At 43.0% G+C, this 13,210-nt stretch overlaps 1 protein-coding gene and 1 pseudogene across 1 annotated transcript in view; both read left to right on the top strand.

Moving 5' to 3' along the window:
* Positions 1-13,210, top strand: part of SLC5A6 (solute carrier family 5 member 6) — a 55,169-nt gene that overhangs the window by 14,351 nt on the left and 27,608 nt on the right. The window lies entirely within an intron of this gene.
* Positions 6,825-6,900, top strand: LOC119473732 (annotated as a pseudogene).

Genomic DNA, 13,210 nt, shown 5'->3' with positions numbered 1-13,210 from the left:
CCGTCTCAAAAAAAAAAAAAAAAATGAAACTGCCTTGACAACCCAGGACTCTACCAGGTGTCAATCTGAAATTCTTGCATTTTAACTATATTTGCACTGAAGAGGAAATAAGAACGCTACAGGATTAAAAACTTTCAAGAGTTATGATATTTAGGGGAAATGGCAAAAAGATCCAATTCTTCATACAACTTTCAAACCTTATAACAGAGAGCAAAGATGCTCTTTCATTGCTAACATAGGTAAACCTTTTTCTTCATGCAGCATTTTAAAAGTCTGAAGGTGTAGTCTAAGGCTTGGGTTCAAATACTGGTACATCTGTCTAACCTTAAGCATCAGTTCTTCATCTGTTACATGTGAAATTCACAGGGTTGTTTAAGAACTCAAAACTATATTGCATGCATATATGTACATATATATATATGCATGCCTTAAATATCAGTTATTGTAATAATTATTCATTGTAGTTTTCAAAGCACTTTTCATATACTACCTGATATATGATATTCTTCCTTGAAAAAGAAATACTTCCCATATCATCTGGGTTTTTAATATGCAAAGTAACTGGATTGCTTGGCTGGTAAGTGTTTGAGGCAGAGCTAAAATGAGGGTCTATGACTCCCAGCAGCCCACCAAGTTGTATTTGTGTTGTCATGAACACAATGTCTTTTTGGATAGGATATTGTTATCTGGTTTCACAGAGTGTTTCCTGGGACATCAGTCCCTAGTACAGTGAGGTGCTAAGTAGGGGGCGATGGTACTATATCATTCTAGAATCTTTCTGTAGCAGTGGCTTGAAAACTTTTTTGACTGAAATCCACAGTAAGAAATATACTTTACATCATGATCCAACATACATATAAATTGCATTTTTTTTTCTTTTTTTTGAGACAGGGCCTTGCTCTATCGCCCAGGCTGGCGTGCAGTGGCGCCATCTTGGTTTACTACAACTCTGCCTCCCAGGTTCGACTCAAGCAATCCTCTCACCTCAGCCAGGGCTACATGGGGAGGTACTTAGCCAGGGAACAACCCATAACATACGATGTGAAGAACTCACATCAATTACAAACAAAATACAATTTGGAGCCATTGCTTTGATTCATGCTAAGACGACTGCAGTTTTACCCAAATTGCTTTTACAATGTCAGTGCAGATATTCATAGAGTGAAAAGGGCAAATTACATTTTAGTCTTACTATATAAGAAAACAGTTTTAACTTTAGTGACTCCCTGATAAGATCTCAGGGACCCCTAGGGTTCTGTGGACCACACTTTGGGAACTGTCGCCCTAAACCAGGAGACATACAAGAATTATCATAATAACATATTAACCTTAGGCCGGGTGCCATGGCTCATATCTGTAATCCTAGCACTTTGGAAGGCCAAGGCGGGTGAGTTCAAGACCAGCCTGGCCAACATGGAGAAACCCTATTTCTACTAAAAATACAAAAAAAAAAAAAAAAATTAGCCATGTGTGGTGGTGTACCCCTGTGATCCTAGCTACTCTGGAAGCTGAAGCAGGAGAATCACTTGAACCCAGGAAGTGGAGGTTGCAGTGAGCCAAGATCACACCACTGCCCTCCAGCCTGGGCAACAGAGTGATACTCCATCTCAAATAAAAAAGAAAGAAAAAAAAGAAAGCAAGTCACATCACAGAAGGACACACTGTGATTCCGTTTGTTAAGGTTCAACATGGAAAAAAATAAGCTCTATTGTTTTTGGCCCCATAGGAAGGTGGTAAAACCACAAAAAAAGGCAAGGCAATGATTAACTTCAAAGTCAATATAGTGGCTCCTTGAGGGAAGAGGGTGGATAATGTGATCAGGGAGGGCCTTCAAAGGTACCAGCACTGTTGTAGTGGACATCACAGAGGTTCACTTTATTTATTTATTAATTTATTTTTCTTTTTGAGATGGAGTTTCACTCTTGTCACCCAGGTGGGAGTGCAATGGCATGATCTCGGCTCACTGCAACCTCTGCCTCCTGGGTTCCATAAATTCTCCTGCCTCAGCCTCCTGAGTAGCTGGAATTACAGGGACCTGCCACCATGCCTGGCTAATTTTTGTATTTTTAGTAGAGATGGGGTTTCACCATGTTGGCCAGGCTGGCCTTGAACTTCTGACTTCAGGTGATCTGCCCACCTCGGCCTCCCAAAGTGCTGGGAGCCACTGTGCCCAGCATAGAGGTTAACTTTAAACATTACAAATATGTATGTATTAAATGTGTGTATCTCACAATAAATATTTTTTCTTTTCTTTTTTTAAAGATGGGGTTTCACCATGTTGGTCAGGCTGGTCTTGAACTCCCAACCTCAGGTGATCCACCCGCCTTGGCCTCCAAAGGGCTTGGATTACAGGCATGAGCCACCACACCTAGCCAGTAAATATTTTTAATCTATTGATATCATATACAGATCATTGGCATCACTATCTATTTTCAGTATGTTATTAAGGAGAAAAAGCAAGATGCAGAATAACATATAATATGCCACCATTTCTAGTAAAAATGATGAGCAAAAGAATATGTCAGTACTTATCTGAATATGCATAAACTATCTCTAGAGTACTATAGAAGAAACTAACAATGATGACTGGCTGAGAGAGGGGCCAGCAGGAAGGGAGACAGGGTTAAGAGGGGCCTGATCTCTTATCTCTCTATGCCTTTTTTAAAAAAATTTTCTTTTGATTTAGACATGGCTATCAGAATTTCTATGCCTTTTAAAACAATTTATAAAGAGTAATAGTAATACAGGAACAATTTTAAAATTTGTGAAAGCAAATTTCTCAGTCTTTTATGGCTCCTGGGTTGGTTGGTTGGTTTGTTTATTGCATTTTAGGTTTGTGTTTGTTTGTTTTTGAGATGGAGTCTCACTCTGTTGCCCGAGCTGGAGTGCAATGGAGTGATCTTGGTTCACTGCAGCCTCTGCCTCCCGGGTCCAAGCGATTCTCCTGCCTCAGCCTCTGATTACAGGCATGGACCACCACACCCAGCTAATTTTTGTATTTTTAGTAAAGATGAGGTTTCACCTTGTTGGTCTCCTGACCTCATCATCCATCTGCCTCGGCCTCCCAAAGTACTGGGATTACAGGCATGAGTCACCACGCCTGGTCCAGCTCTTGTGTTTGTATCTCGTTGAGAAAGGTATTTACCACCCCAGTATTACTAAAAATATAGTTTAAAGACCTTTACTGTTTCAACTTTTTTCTCTAAATGCTTAATTGTTTTACCACCTGTGTTTGATGTGATGGGGCAGAAGATTTGATCTAATGTTATTTTCTCTTCAGTGGATAGCCATTGATCTCATACAATTTATTGAAAAAACCAGCCGGGCGCAGTGGCTCACGCCTGTAATCCTAGCACTTTGGGAGGCCGAGGTGGGTGGATCACCTGAGGTCAGGAGTTCAAGACCAACCTGGCCATCACGGTGAAACCCCATCTTTTTTAAAAAAAAAAGAAGAAGAAGAAACCACTCTTCCTTCAAGACCTTAAATGCCACCACTATCATAAGCTACATTTATATTGCAAAATCAATTTCTATTTATAAAGCTTTCTGTACATTTAGATCCACATTTTCATGTATGGCAGGGAAAATTCCCACTCATAATCTTTTTAAAGATTTTTTTTTGGGGCTGTTATTGAACATTCTCTCTTCCAAGAGAGAGTCAGAATTCTCCAATTCCAATTTTAAAACTCTACTAAGATTTTATTAGGATTGTATTAAACTTATAGACTAATTTGATTGTCTTGCATGACAACAGCAGAGAAACTGGTTTTCCTGGACCACATGAGTGCCAGATCTGTGCGGCTTTCCATTCAGTTTTTTTTGTGTGTGAATTTTTGTTATTTGCTTTTGACAGGCAATCTCAGAGAGCCCTCACTCTGTCTGAATTCTCCACAAGGGGTCCCCAATATCCAAAGTATGGATGGCACTTAGAGTGGGCTCCCCTCAGTCTTTCCCTAGGCGCTGTTATTTCAAAGTGGCAAGCAGGTTCAGGTGATCAAGGCTCATTTAACTTGCATTATTTACACGTAGAAATGCAGTAATGATCCTAATCAATCCGGTTTAATCACCTCGACAGATTGAGAGACGTTTTCCATTTACTCTGCAAAACATGCTGCAAAGCCCACTGAAATCGCACAGCTAGTGGCCACTCTCTGAAACAATCGCACACATGTGACTCTCCCACTGGGTTGCCAGGAATCAGTTGTGTTTTTTTCTCAAATCTGTGTTTGCTGATTGTACAGGTATTCTAATCACCTTGTTGTTATCAGGTGGGCGTAGAAGGCCAAGTTCCCCACAGAGCTCCCATTAACACCCTAGGAAGAGCACCTGATTACTTCCAGGCAAGAGTGTTAAGTTCAGGCTCCCCACTAGCCTCTGCTGACACACCCTGGCTGGGGAGGAGTGCTTCCTACATGGCCTCCAGTTACACTGTGGGTGCGGGACTCTACTTTCTGATGCTAGGGATTTCCATTCTGAACCTTTTATGTAAATAGAATCATAAAATATGTGGCCTTTTGTGCCTGACTTCTTCACTTACCATAATGTTTTCAAGGTTTATCCATGTTGTAGCATGCATCAGGACTTCATTCCTTTACATTGTTAAGTGATGTTTTCATTGCATGGGTATACTGCTTTTTGATAACTTTCCATTGCATGCATGTACTGCATTTGATAATATTCCATTGCATGGTTGTACTGCATTTTGTTTATCCATTCATCAGTTCATGGACATTTGGGTTGTTTTAATTTTTGGCTATTATGAATAATGCTGCAGTGAACATTCATGTACAAGTTTTTGTGTGGACATGTTTTCATTTCATTTAGTTACATACCTAGGAGTGGAATTGCTGGGTCATATGGTAATTACTTTTAGCCTTTTGAGGAATTAGCAGGCTGTTTTCCAGAGTAGTTGCAAACTTTACATTCCCAGCAGCAAAGTATGAGAGTGCCTATTTCTTCAAATCCTTGTCAACTCTAGTTAGTGTCTTGTCACCTTTTTCTATCTTAGCATGTATGAAGTTCTCATTGTAGGGGTTTTCTTTCCTGTATTTTATTTTTATTTTTAGAGCAGTTTTAGGTTTGTTTTTTTTTTAAGACGGGGTTTCACCATGTTGGTCAGTCTGGTCTTGAACTCCTGACCTCAGGTGATTCACCTGCCTTGGCCTCCAAAGTGCTTGGATTACAGTCGTGAGCCACCACACCTGGCGGTTTTTTTTTTTTTTTTTTTTTTAATTGAAAGGATGGTACAGGGAGTTCCCATATACTCTCTCTCCCTGGGCACACATTTCCCCCCACTTTTTTTTTGAGATGGAGTCTCACTCTGTCACCCAGGCTGGAGTGCAGTGGCGTAATCTTGGCTCATTGCAACCTCTGCCTCCCGGGTTCAAGTGATTCTCCATTCTCAGCCTCCTGAGTAGCTGGGACTACAGGCTCATGACATCACGCCTGGCTAATTTTTGTATTTTTTAGTAGAGACAGGGTTTCACCATGTTGGTCAGGCTGGTCTCGAACTCCTGACCTCATAATCCGCCCACCTCGGCCTCCCAAAGTGCAGGGATTACAGGTATGTGCCACTGCTCGCTCAGGCTAGGGTGCAGTGGTGCGATCATGGCTCACTGTGGCCTCAACCTCTGGGCTCAGGTGATCTTCCTATCTCAGCTTCCTGAGTAGCTGGGACCACAGGTGCATGGCACCACACCAGCTACTTTTTAAATTTTTTGTAGAGATGGGTGTTCACCATGTTGCCTAGGCTGGTCTCAAACTTCTGGGTTCAAGCAATCCACACACCCTGGTGGTAGAGAATGCCATAAGCCAAGATCGTGACACTGAACTACAGCCTGGGTGACAGAGCAAGACTCCATCTCAAAAAAAATAAAAAATAAATAAAATAAAAACATGTATACATGTTTATACACTTGTCCATGTATAAAAATCCCTGGAAGGACATGCAAGAATCTGATAAGAATGGTTGTTTCTAGAAAAGGGAAAAGGGAGACTGGAAGGGAAGGAAGACTTATGCTGTGTGTGTGTGTGTGTATAATCTATGCAAAAAATTTTAAAATAAAATGTTTGTGGCTGGGCGTGGTGGCTCATGTCTGTAATCCAAACACTTTGGAAAGGTGAGGTGGGCGGATCACTGGAGATCAAGAGTTCAGGACCAGCCTGGCCACCATGGTGAAACCTCATCTCTACTAAAGATACAAAAATTAGCTGGCGATGGTGGTGGGTGCCTGTAATCCCAGCTACTTGGGAGGCCAAGGCAGGAGAATTGCTTGAACCCCGAAGGCAGAGATTGCAGTGATGGTGCCATTGCATTCCTGCCTCAGCCACAGAGCAAAAACTCCTTCTCAAAAAAAAAAAAAAAAAAAAAAAGTTTGCCATATGTCAGAATTGTGCTGTTAAACATTTGATAAATTGTATTCATTTTAGAATGTTTAGAAATAAATGAACAGTGAGTACTAGCCACACTGTGATCAAAAGTGACAGCACAGATGCCATAGATGCTAATGATATCTCAGGATCACCCACCCCAACTTCTGGGCTAAAGGTTGCCCTTCTCATGTCTAGAATTGTGAAACAGCAGCCATCTGTCTCACAGAATTGGCCTGCCCGGCTAGCACTTCCCCATGCAGCCAGTTCAGATCTCTGAAGCTGTCAATGACGAGGACACAGAGAACTGTTAACAAGAACAGCTATTCCATCCTGTCTGTCGCCTGCCCACTTCTCAAAGTCTGTGGGAGGGTTTCTGGGACTGCTAAACTGTGAGAAGTTGAGAAAGACCTATGCAACACTTTTGGGCCAGTGGATCTTATAATAATTTTGTTAAGACTATACTTTCAGAGATCATTTCTATAGTTTGTTACTAGAGAAGCTTCTCTGAATGTATAGTATTAAAAAAATAATTTTGGGGCTGGGCATGGTGGCTCATGCTTGTAATCCCAGCACTTTGGGAGGCCAAGGCGGGCGGATCACGAGGTCAAGAGATCGAGATCATCCTGGCCAACATGGTGAAACCCCATCTCTACTAAAAAAATACAAAAAAATTAGCCAGGCGTGGTGGCACGCGCCTGTGGTCCTAGCTACTCGGGAGGCTGAAGTGGAAGAATTGCTTGAACCCAGAAGGCGGGGAGGTTGCAGTGAGCCAAGATTGTGCCACTGCACTCCAGCCTGGCGACAGAGCAAGACTCCGTCTCAAAAAATAATAATAAAAATAATAAAAATTTTTGTTTATTTGAGTGAGATAAGTTTCTTTAGCTGAGTCCTGGGTCTGCTAACCACAGCAGTTTAATACTTGTTGAGAGAACTTCAAAAACTTTCAGTTAAATCATTGATAACTTTCAGTTAATCAGTTGAGGGTGCTTTCAGCAGCACAAATAGAACACTCAACTAAAAGTGAATCAAACAGTGAGGACATTCATTATTTCCCACAAAAGGTATGGAAAAGAGAATTCCAGAGCTGCCTAATTCAGAAGTTCCACAATGTCAGAGCTCTGGCTCAGTCTCTCTGACTTTCTCGTGACTTTCTCTTCCTGGTGACAAGACGATCTCTGCTGTTCCCAGCACCATATCTTCACATGATAATCAATGAAGGCAGGAAGCATAAGGAACTTTCCACTCACTCTCTCTATTTTTAATTAGGGAGGAAAATCTCTCCCAGAGACCCTGGAAGGTTTCTCCTTTGCTCCAATTGGTCAGAGCTGTGTCATAGCCCACTCCCAAGCCAATCATTGGCAAGGAGGAGAGGATTACCACTTGGCTTAATTGAAACACATCCTTAGTGCCTGGGGTTGCCTATTCGTTATCTGAAATTCAGTTTTAATTGGGCATCCTGTATTTTTATTGCTAAATCTGGCCAATCCTACTAGGGGACATGCCTCCATCTTTTCAAAGCCGTTCCAGTTTACACAGACCAGCATTTTCACATAAGCACAAGGGTGGCCAGTATCGTGTGTGTGTGTGTGTGTGCGTGTGTGTGTGCGTGTGCGTGTGCGTGTGCGTGTGCCTGTGTGTGTGTGTGTGTGTGTGTTGGAGGCAGTGGTTGGGGTGGGGTTGGGAGAGAGGCAGTTGGGGGAGATTCAAGATCATAGTTTTATAATATTACAGAATAAAATAAAAATTCTCAGAGTCAGGTGGCTAAGATGAACAGGGACAGCATTTTTAAAAATACGATGTGTGTAGGGCACGTTACAAACTGCAGTTTACATTTGTGTGATCCAAAGTTTCAAAAACCACCACCTAGGCCGGACGTGGTGGCTCACGCCTACAATCCCAGCACTTTAGGAGGCTGAGGAGGGTGGATCACAGGTCAGGAGTTCAAGATCAGCCTGGCCAAGATGGTGAAACCCTGTCTCTACTAAAAATACAAAAATTAGCCAGGCATGGTGACCGGCACCTGTAATCCTAGGTACTCAGGGGGCTGATGCAGAGAATTGCTTGAATCCAGGAGGCAGACATTGCAGTGAGCCGAGATCGAGCCACTGCACTCCAGCCTGGGCAACAGAGTTAGAATTCATCTCAAAAATAAATAAAATAAAAACCACCACCTAGTGTTCTTTAGCTTTGCTGCAGTACCTAAAAGAGTGAAACACAGGCCAGCTGCTTCCTGAGACCCTGGAGTTATTTCTGTTTGGAAAACTCTTGAGTATGACTGCCTTTTCAAAGACCTCTTGGGATTGAAGATCAAGGTGCTGCACAACTGATGAGGGGGGAAGAGAATGTTTCCTAGGGTAGTCAATGCTATTTCAACCTTTTTTTTTGAGTTTTTATAAGGGGGTAATTATGATGTATGTAATGAAAAGGCATTTTTGGGTGCTGATTATATGTGTGAATACTGGGATGGTACTCACAGGCATACAGAAACCCACAACCCTTTTGCCAGGTTGGCAGCCTACCACTGTCAGTGGGCTGCCCCAGCTCCCACAGCCCCTGTGTAAAACCACGTGTTTGTCAGACTGCATGAACTCTGTTTCATCACGGCCCAAGTAGTGCTGGTAATTCTGGCAGCTGGACTGGAAACCATGTGGCAATCCTTTTAAGCATGTCTCCCTTGGAATAGAAAAATCCAGTGGTGTTCATGGAGACAATTGTTGGGAACATGACTGGCAAACACCTATATTTTCTGTCAGAGAACCTCACCCCAGACATAAACTTATATGCATTCATGAGAAAGTAGTATTCATTTCTTAAACTATATTTATGTTGTAGACTTGATTAAAGAAGAGCTTGTATCAGTAAACATAAAAGACTGAATATGCATTTATCTGTTCCCTCCCAAATTCCCACTGTAATAACAGTGAAGAAATAAAAGGACCATAAACTCACAGGGTTAAAGAGAAGGAAAAAATGATAACAGGAGTCAAGATATGTCAACATAATTTTAGAAAATGAAAGTATATGGGCTGTCTTAATCTGTTTTGTATTTCTATAACAGAATACAGTGACTGTGTGATTTGTCAAAAGAAGAAATTTATTTGGCTTGTGGCTCTGGAGGCTGGGAAGTCCAAGATTGAGGGGCCAAATCTGGTGAAGGCCTTCTCTTGTTTTGCTTTGTCATCCTAGGGTGAAAGGCAGAAGGGCAGGAGAATTTGTGCTTGCCTGCTTGCATGTTTGTGGATGGTGGGGGAGGAGGGAGAAGAGCCAAGACTTGTTGAACTCGTTTTTTTGTTTTTGTTTCTGTTTTTTTTTGTTTTTTTGAGACGGAGTTTCGCTCTTGTTGCCCAGGCTGGAGTGCAGTGGCGCGATCTCGGCTCACCGCAACCTCCGCCTCCTGGGTTCAGGCAATTCTCCTGCCTCAGCCTCCTGAGTAGCTGGGATTACAGGCATGCGCCACCATGCCCAGCTGATTTTTTGTGTTTTTAGTAGAGACGGGGTTTCACTATGTTGACCAGGATGGTCTCGATCTCTTGACCTCGTGATCCACCCGCCTGGGCCTTCCAAAGTGCTGGGATTACAGGCGTGAGCCACCGCGCCCGGCCTTTGTTTCTGTTTTTTAAATGGAGTCTCACTCTGTTGCCCAGGCTGGAGTGCAGTGACACAATCTCAGCTCACTGTAACCTCTGCCTCCTGGGCTCAAGCAATTCTTGTGCCTCAGCCTCCTGAGTAGCTGGGATTACAGGTGTGTACCACCACACCTGGATAATTTGTATTTTTTGTAGAGATGGGGTTTCACCATGTTGGCCAGGCTGTTAGATCTTGAACTCCTGACCTCAGATGATCCCCCTGCCTCTGCCTCCCAAAGAGCTGGGATTACAGGTGTGAGCCACTGTGCCTGACCTTGAAGTTACTTTCGTAACAAACCCACTCTTGAGATAACAAACCCACTCCCATGATAGTGACATTAATCTATTTAAGAGGGCAGGCCATCATGATCAAATCTACCTTTCTGTTCATTTCAGGAATGTCTACCTTTCCAATCAGAATGTTCACCTTTTCTTCTTGGAGAATGAGTATAATGGCAGCTTTAAAGTCTTGAATAATCCCAACACTGTGCCTGGCATCTGCTCATTGTCTTTCCCCTTGAGAACTGATCAGATTTTCCTGGTTCTTTGTATTCTGAATATTTTGTTCTGAGGCTCTGAGTTCTGTTATACCTTCTGGATAATGTTGATTTTTTTTTTTTTTTTAAACCAGGGAGCCTCCCACTAGAAGGCAGTGCGGCTGCCCTTACTTTCTTTTTCTTAGACAGAGTCTGACTCTGTTGTCAGGCTAGAGTGCAGCGGCAAGATCTCGGCTCACTGCAACCTCTGCTTCCTCAGCTACAAACAATTCTCCCTCCTCAGCCTCCGGAGTAGCTGGGACCACAGGTGTGAGCCCCCACGCCTGGCTAATTTATTTTATTTTATTTTTTGGTAGAGATGGGGGTCTCACTTGTTGCCCAAGCTGGTCTCTAACTCCTGGGCTTAAGCCATCCACTCACCTCGGTGTCCCAAAATGTTGGGATTACAGGTGTGAGCTGGCTAATGTTGATTTTCATTTGTTTCTTTAACAGGCCACCCACCCAGTGAGAGTCGGACCACAAGTTCTGTCTCATCATCTGTGGATTCCCACATCAGTCAGTTCAGTTTTGGAAGACTTTGCTCTGCTGTTTGGGTGTGTCCCTTCATGTACCACTTGGATGTTGATTTACATTTACACTTTAGTTTCATTCTCAGAGACTTTGCTATGCATCTTTGGGTGTGTTCTGCACATGCATAGTTTAGGGGTGGGCCCTGGAACTTAGATTAATTTGTACACAGAATTTGAGATACTCTTCTCCAGCTGTCTCATCTCAGGGATTTCCACATCACAAATAAATAAATAGAATAACATTTCAATTGGGAGGCAGAGATGGGTGGATCACCTGAGGTCAGGAGTTCAAGACCAGCCTGGCCAACATGGTGAAACCCCATCTTTAAAAAAAAGAAAAAGAAAAAAAATAACATTTCCAATAAAATCCAGTAACTTTTGGGGAGGGGGAGAGAGAACTGAACTAAATGTTTTGAAGACTTACATGGAAGAATAAGTCTGAGAATAGATGGACACATATTATAGTAGAATAGTGAGGTGGTATTTGCCTTTCATTTTTTTTTTGAGACGGAGTTTCACTCTTGTTACCCAGGCTAGAGTGCAATGGCGCGATCTCGGCTCACCGCAACCTCCGCCTCCTGGGTTCAGGCAATTCTCCTGCCTCAGCCTCTTGTGTAGCTGGGATTACAGGCACGTGCCACCATGCCCAGCTAATTTTTTGTATTTTTAGTAGAGACGGGGTTTCACCATGTTGACCAGGATGGTCTCGATCTCTTGACCTCGTGATCTACCCGCCTCGGCCTCCCAAAGTGCTGGGATTACAGGCTTGAGCCACCGCGCCTGGCGGTATTTGCCTTTCTATATTGTACAACAGATAGATGAGTATAAGAAAGTCCAGAAACAGATGTAAACATGGAAAGAGAAGGAATATCTGACAAGGTAGCACTTAAATTCATGCCAAGGCTGGAAACAAAGAAAATAGATAAACAAAATAATGTTTAATGGGAAAAATCTTATTTTTTTTTTTGAGGGTTTCATTCTATCACTCAAACTGAAGTGCAATGGCATGACCTCAGCTCACTGCAAACTCTTCCTCCCAGGTTCAAACGATTCTCCTGCTTTTGCCTCCTGAGTAGCTGGGATTACAGGTGCCTGCCACCATGCCTGGGTAATTTTTGTATTTTTAGTAGAGACAGGATTTCACCATGTTGCCAGGGTGGTCTCAAACCCCTGACCTCAGGTGATTTGCCCACCTTGGCCTCCCAAAGTGTTGAGATAATAGGCATGAACCATCGTGCTTGGCCACTGTGCTGGTCTTGAAATATCTTTTAAAAACAAGTATCTTTGTGACAGGAGAGGTATATTACTCTTTAAAGGTTGGGGGCATGCATGAAGCTCCACACTTGTGGAGATGAGGCTGCCACAAGCTCTTTCTCCTAGCAAGGCTGGGCTGGCCAAGCAGTAGAAACAGTTCAAAGTTCCTAGGAACAGAGGGACAAGTTTTTAGCACCATTAGAAGTCAGTGTCAGGCTGGGCTTGGTGGCTCACGCCTGTAATCCCAGCACTTTGGGAGGCTGAGGCGGGCGGATCATCTGAGGTCAGGAGTTCGAGACCAGTCTGTCCAACATGGTGAAACCCCGTCTCTACTAGAAATATACAAATTAGCTGGGCATGGTGTGGTGAGCCTGTAATCCCAGCTATTCAGGAGTCTAAGGCAGGAGAACTGCTTGAATCCAGGAGGCGGAGGTTGCAGTGAGCTGAGATCACACCTCTGCACTCCAGACTTGGTGACAGAGCAAGACTGTCTCAAAAAAAGAAGTTAGTGTCCCAGGGGATGATTTCTTGACAGAAGCCTGTTCTTGAGGCAAAGACAGTTGGCCCTTTCAAGTAGGAGAAATGGTTCTTGGGGAGTGGCTGTGTTTGAGTCTGCCCACTGGCATCTTTAGGTTCTTTCAGGCATCATGGAAAACTAGAAATGCATCTGAATACTTGGTCCAGTGGGTACAAAGGACAAATCAGAGAGTTAACTGTGGTTGGTCTAAAGGTCTTCTTTTCATTTTAGAAGCCACGTATTGGGATCCCTTCATTGATCATGCAGTGTCTCTTGCTTGATCAGAACATATTTTTTTTTTTTTTTTTTTTTTTTGAGACGGAGTTTCGCTCTTGTTACCCAGGCTGGAGTGCAATGGCGCGATCTCGGCTCACC

Source organism: Cebus imitator, unplaced genomic scaffold (genome assembly GCF_001604975.1).
Source record: "Cebus imitator isolate Cc_AM_T3 unplaced genomic scaffold, Cebus_imitator-1.0 Scaffold180, whole genome shotgun sequence".
Lineage (NCBI taxonomy): Eukaryota > Metazoa > Chordata > Mammalia > Primates > Cebidae > Cebus > Cebus imitator.
This window is presented reverse-complemented; position numbering and strand designations above follow the sequence as displayed.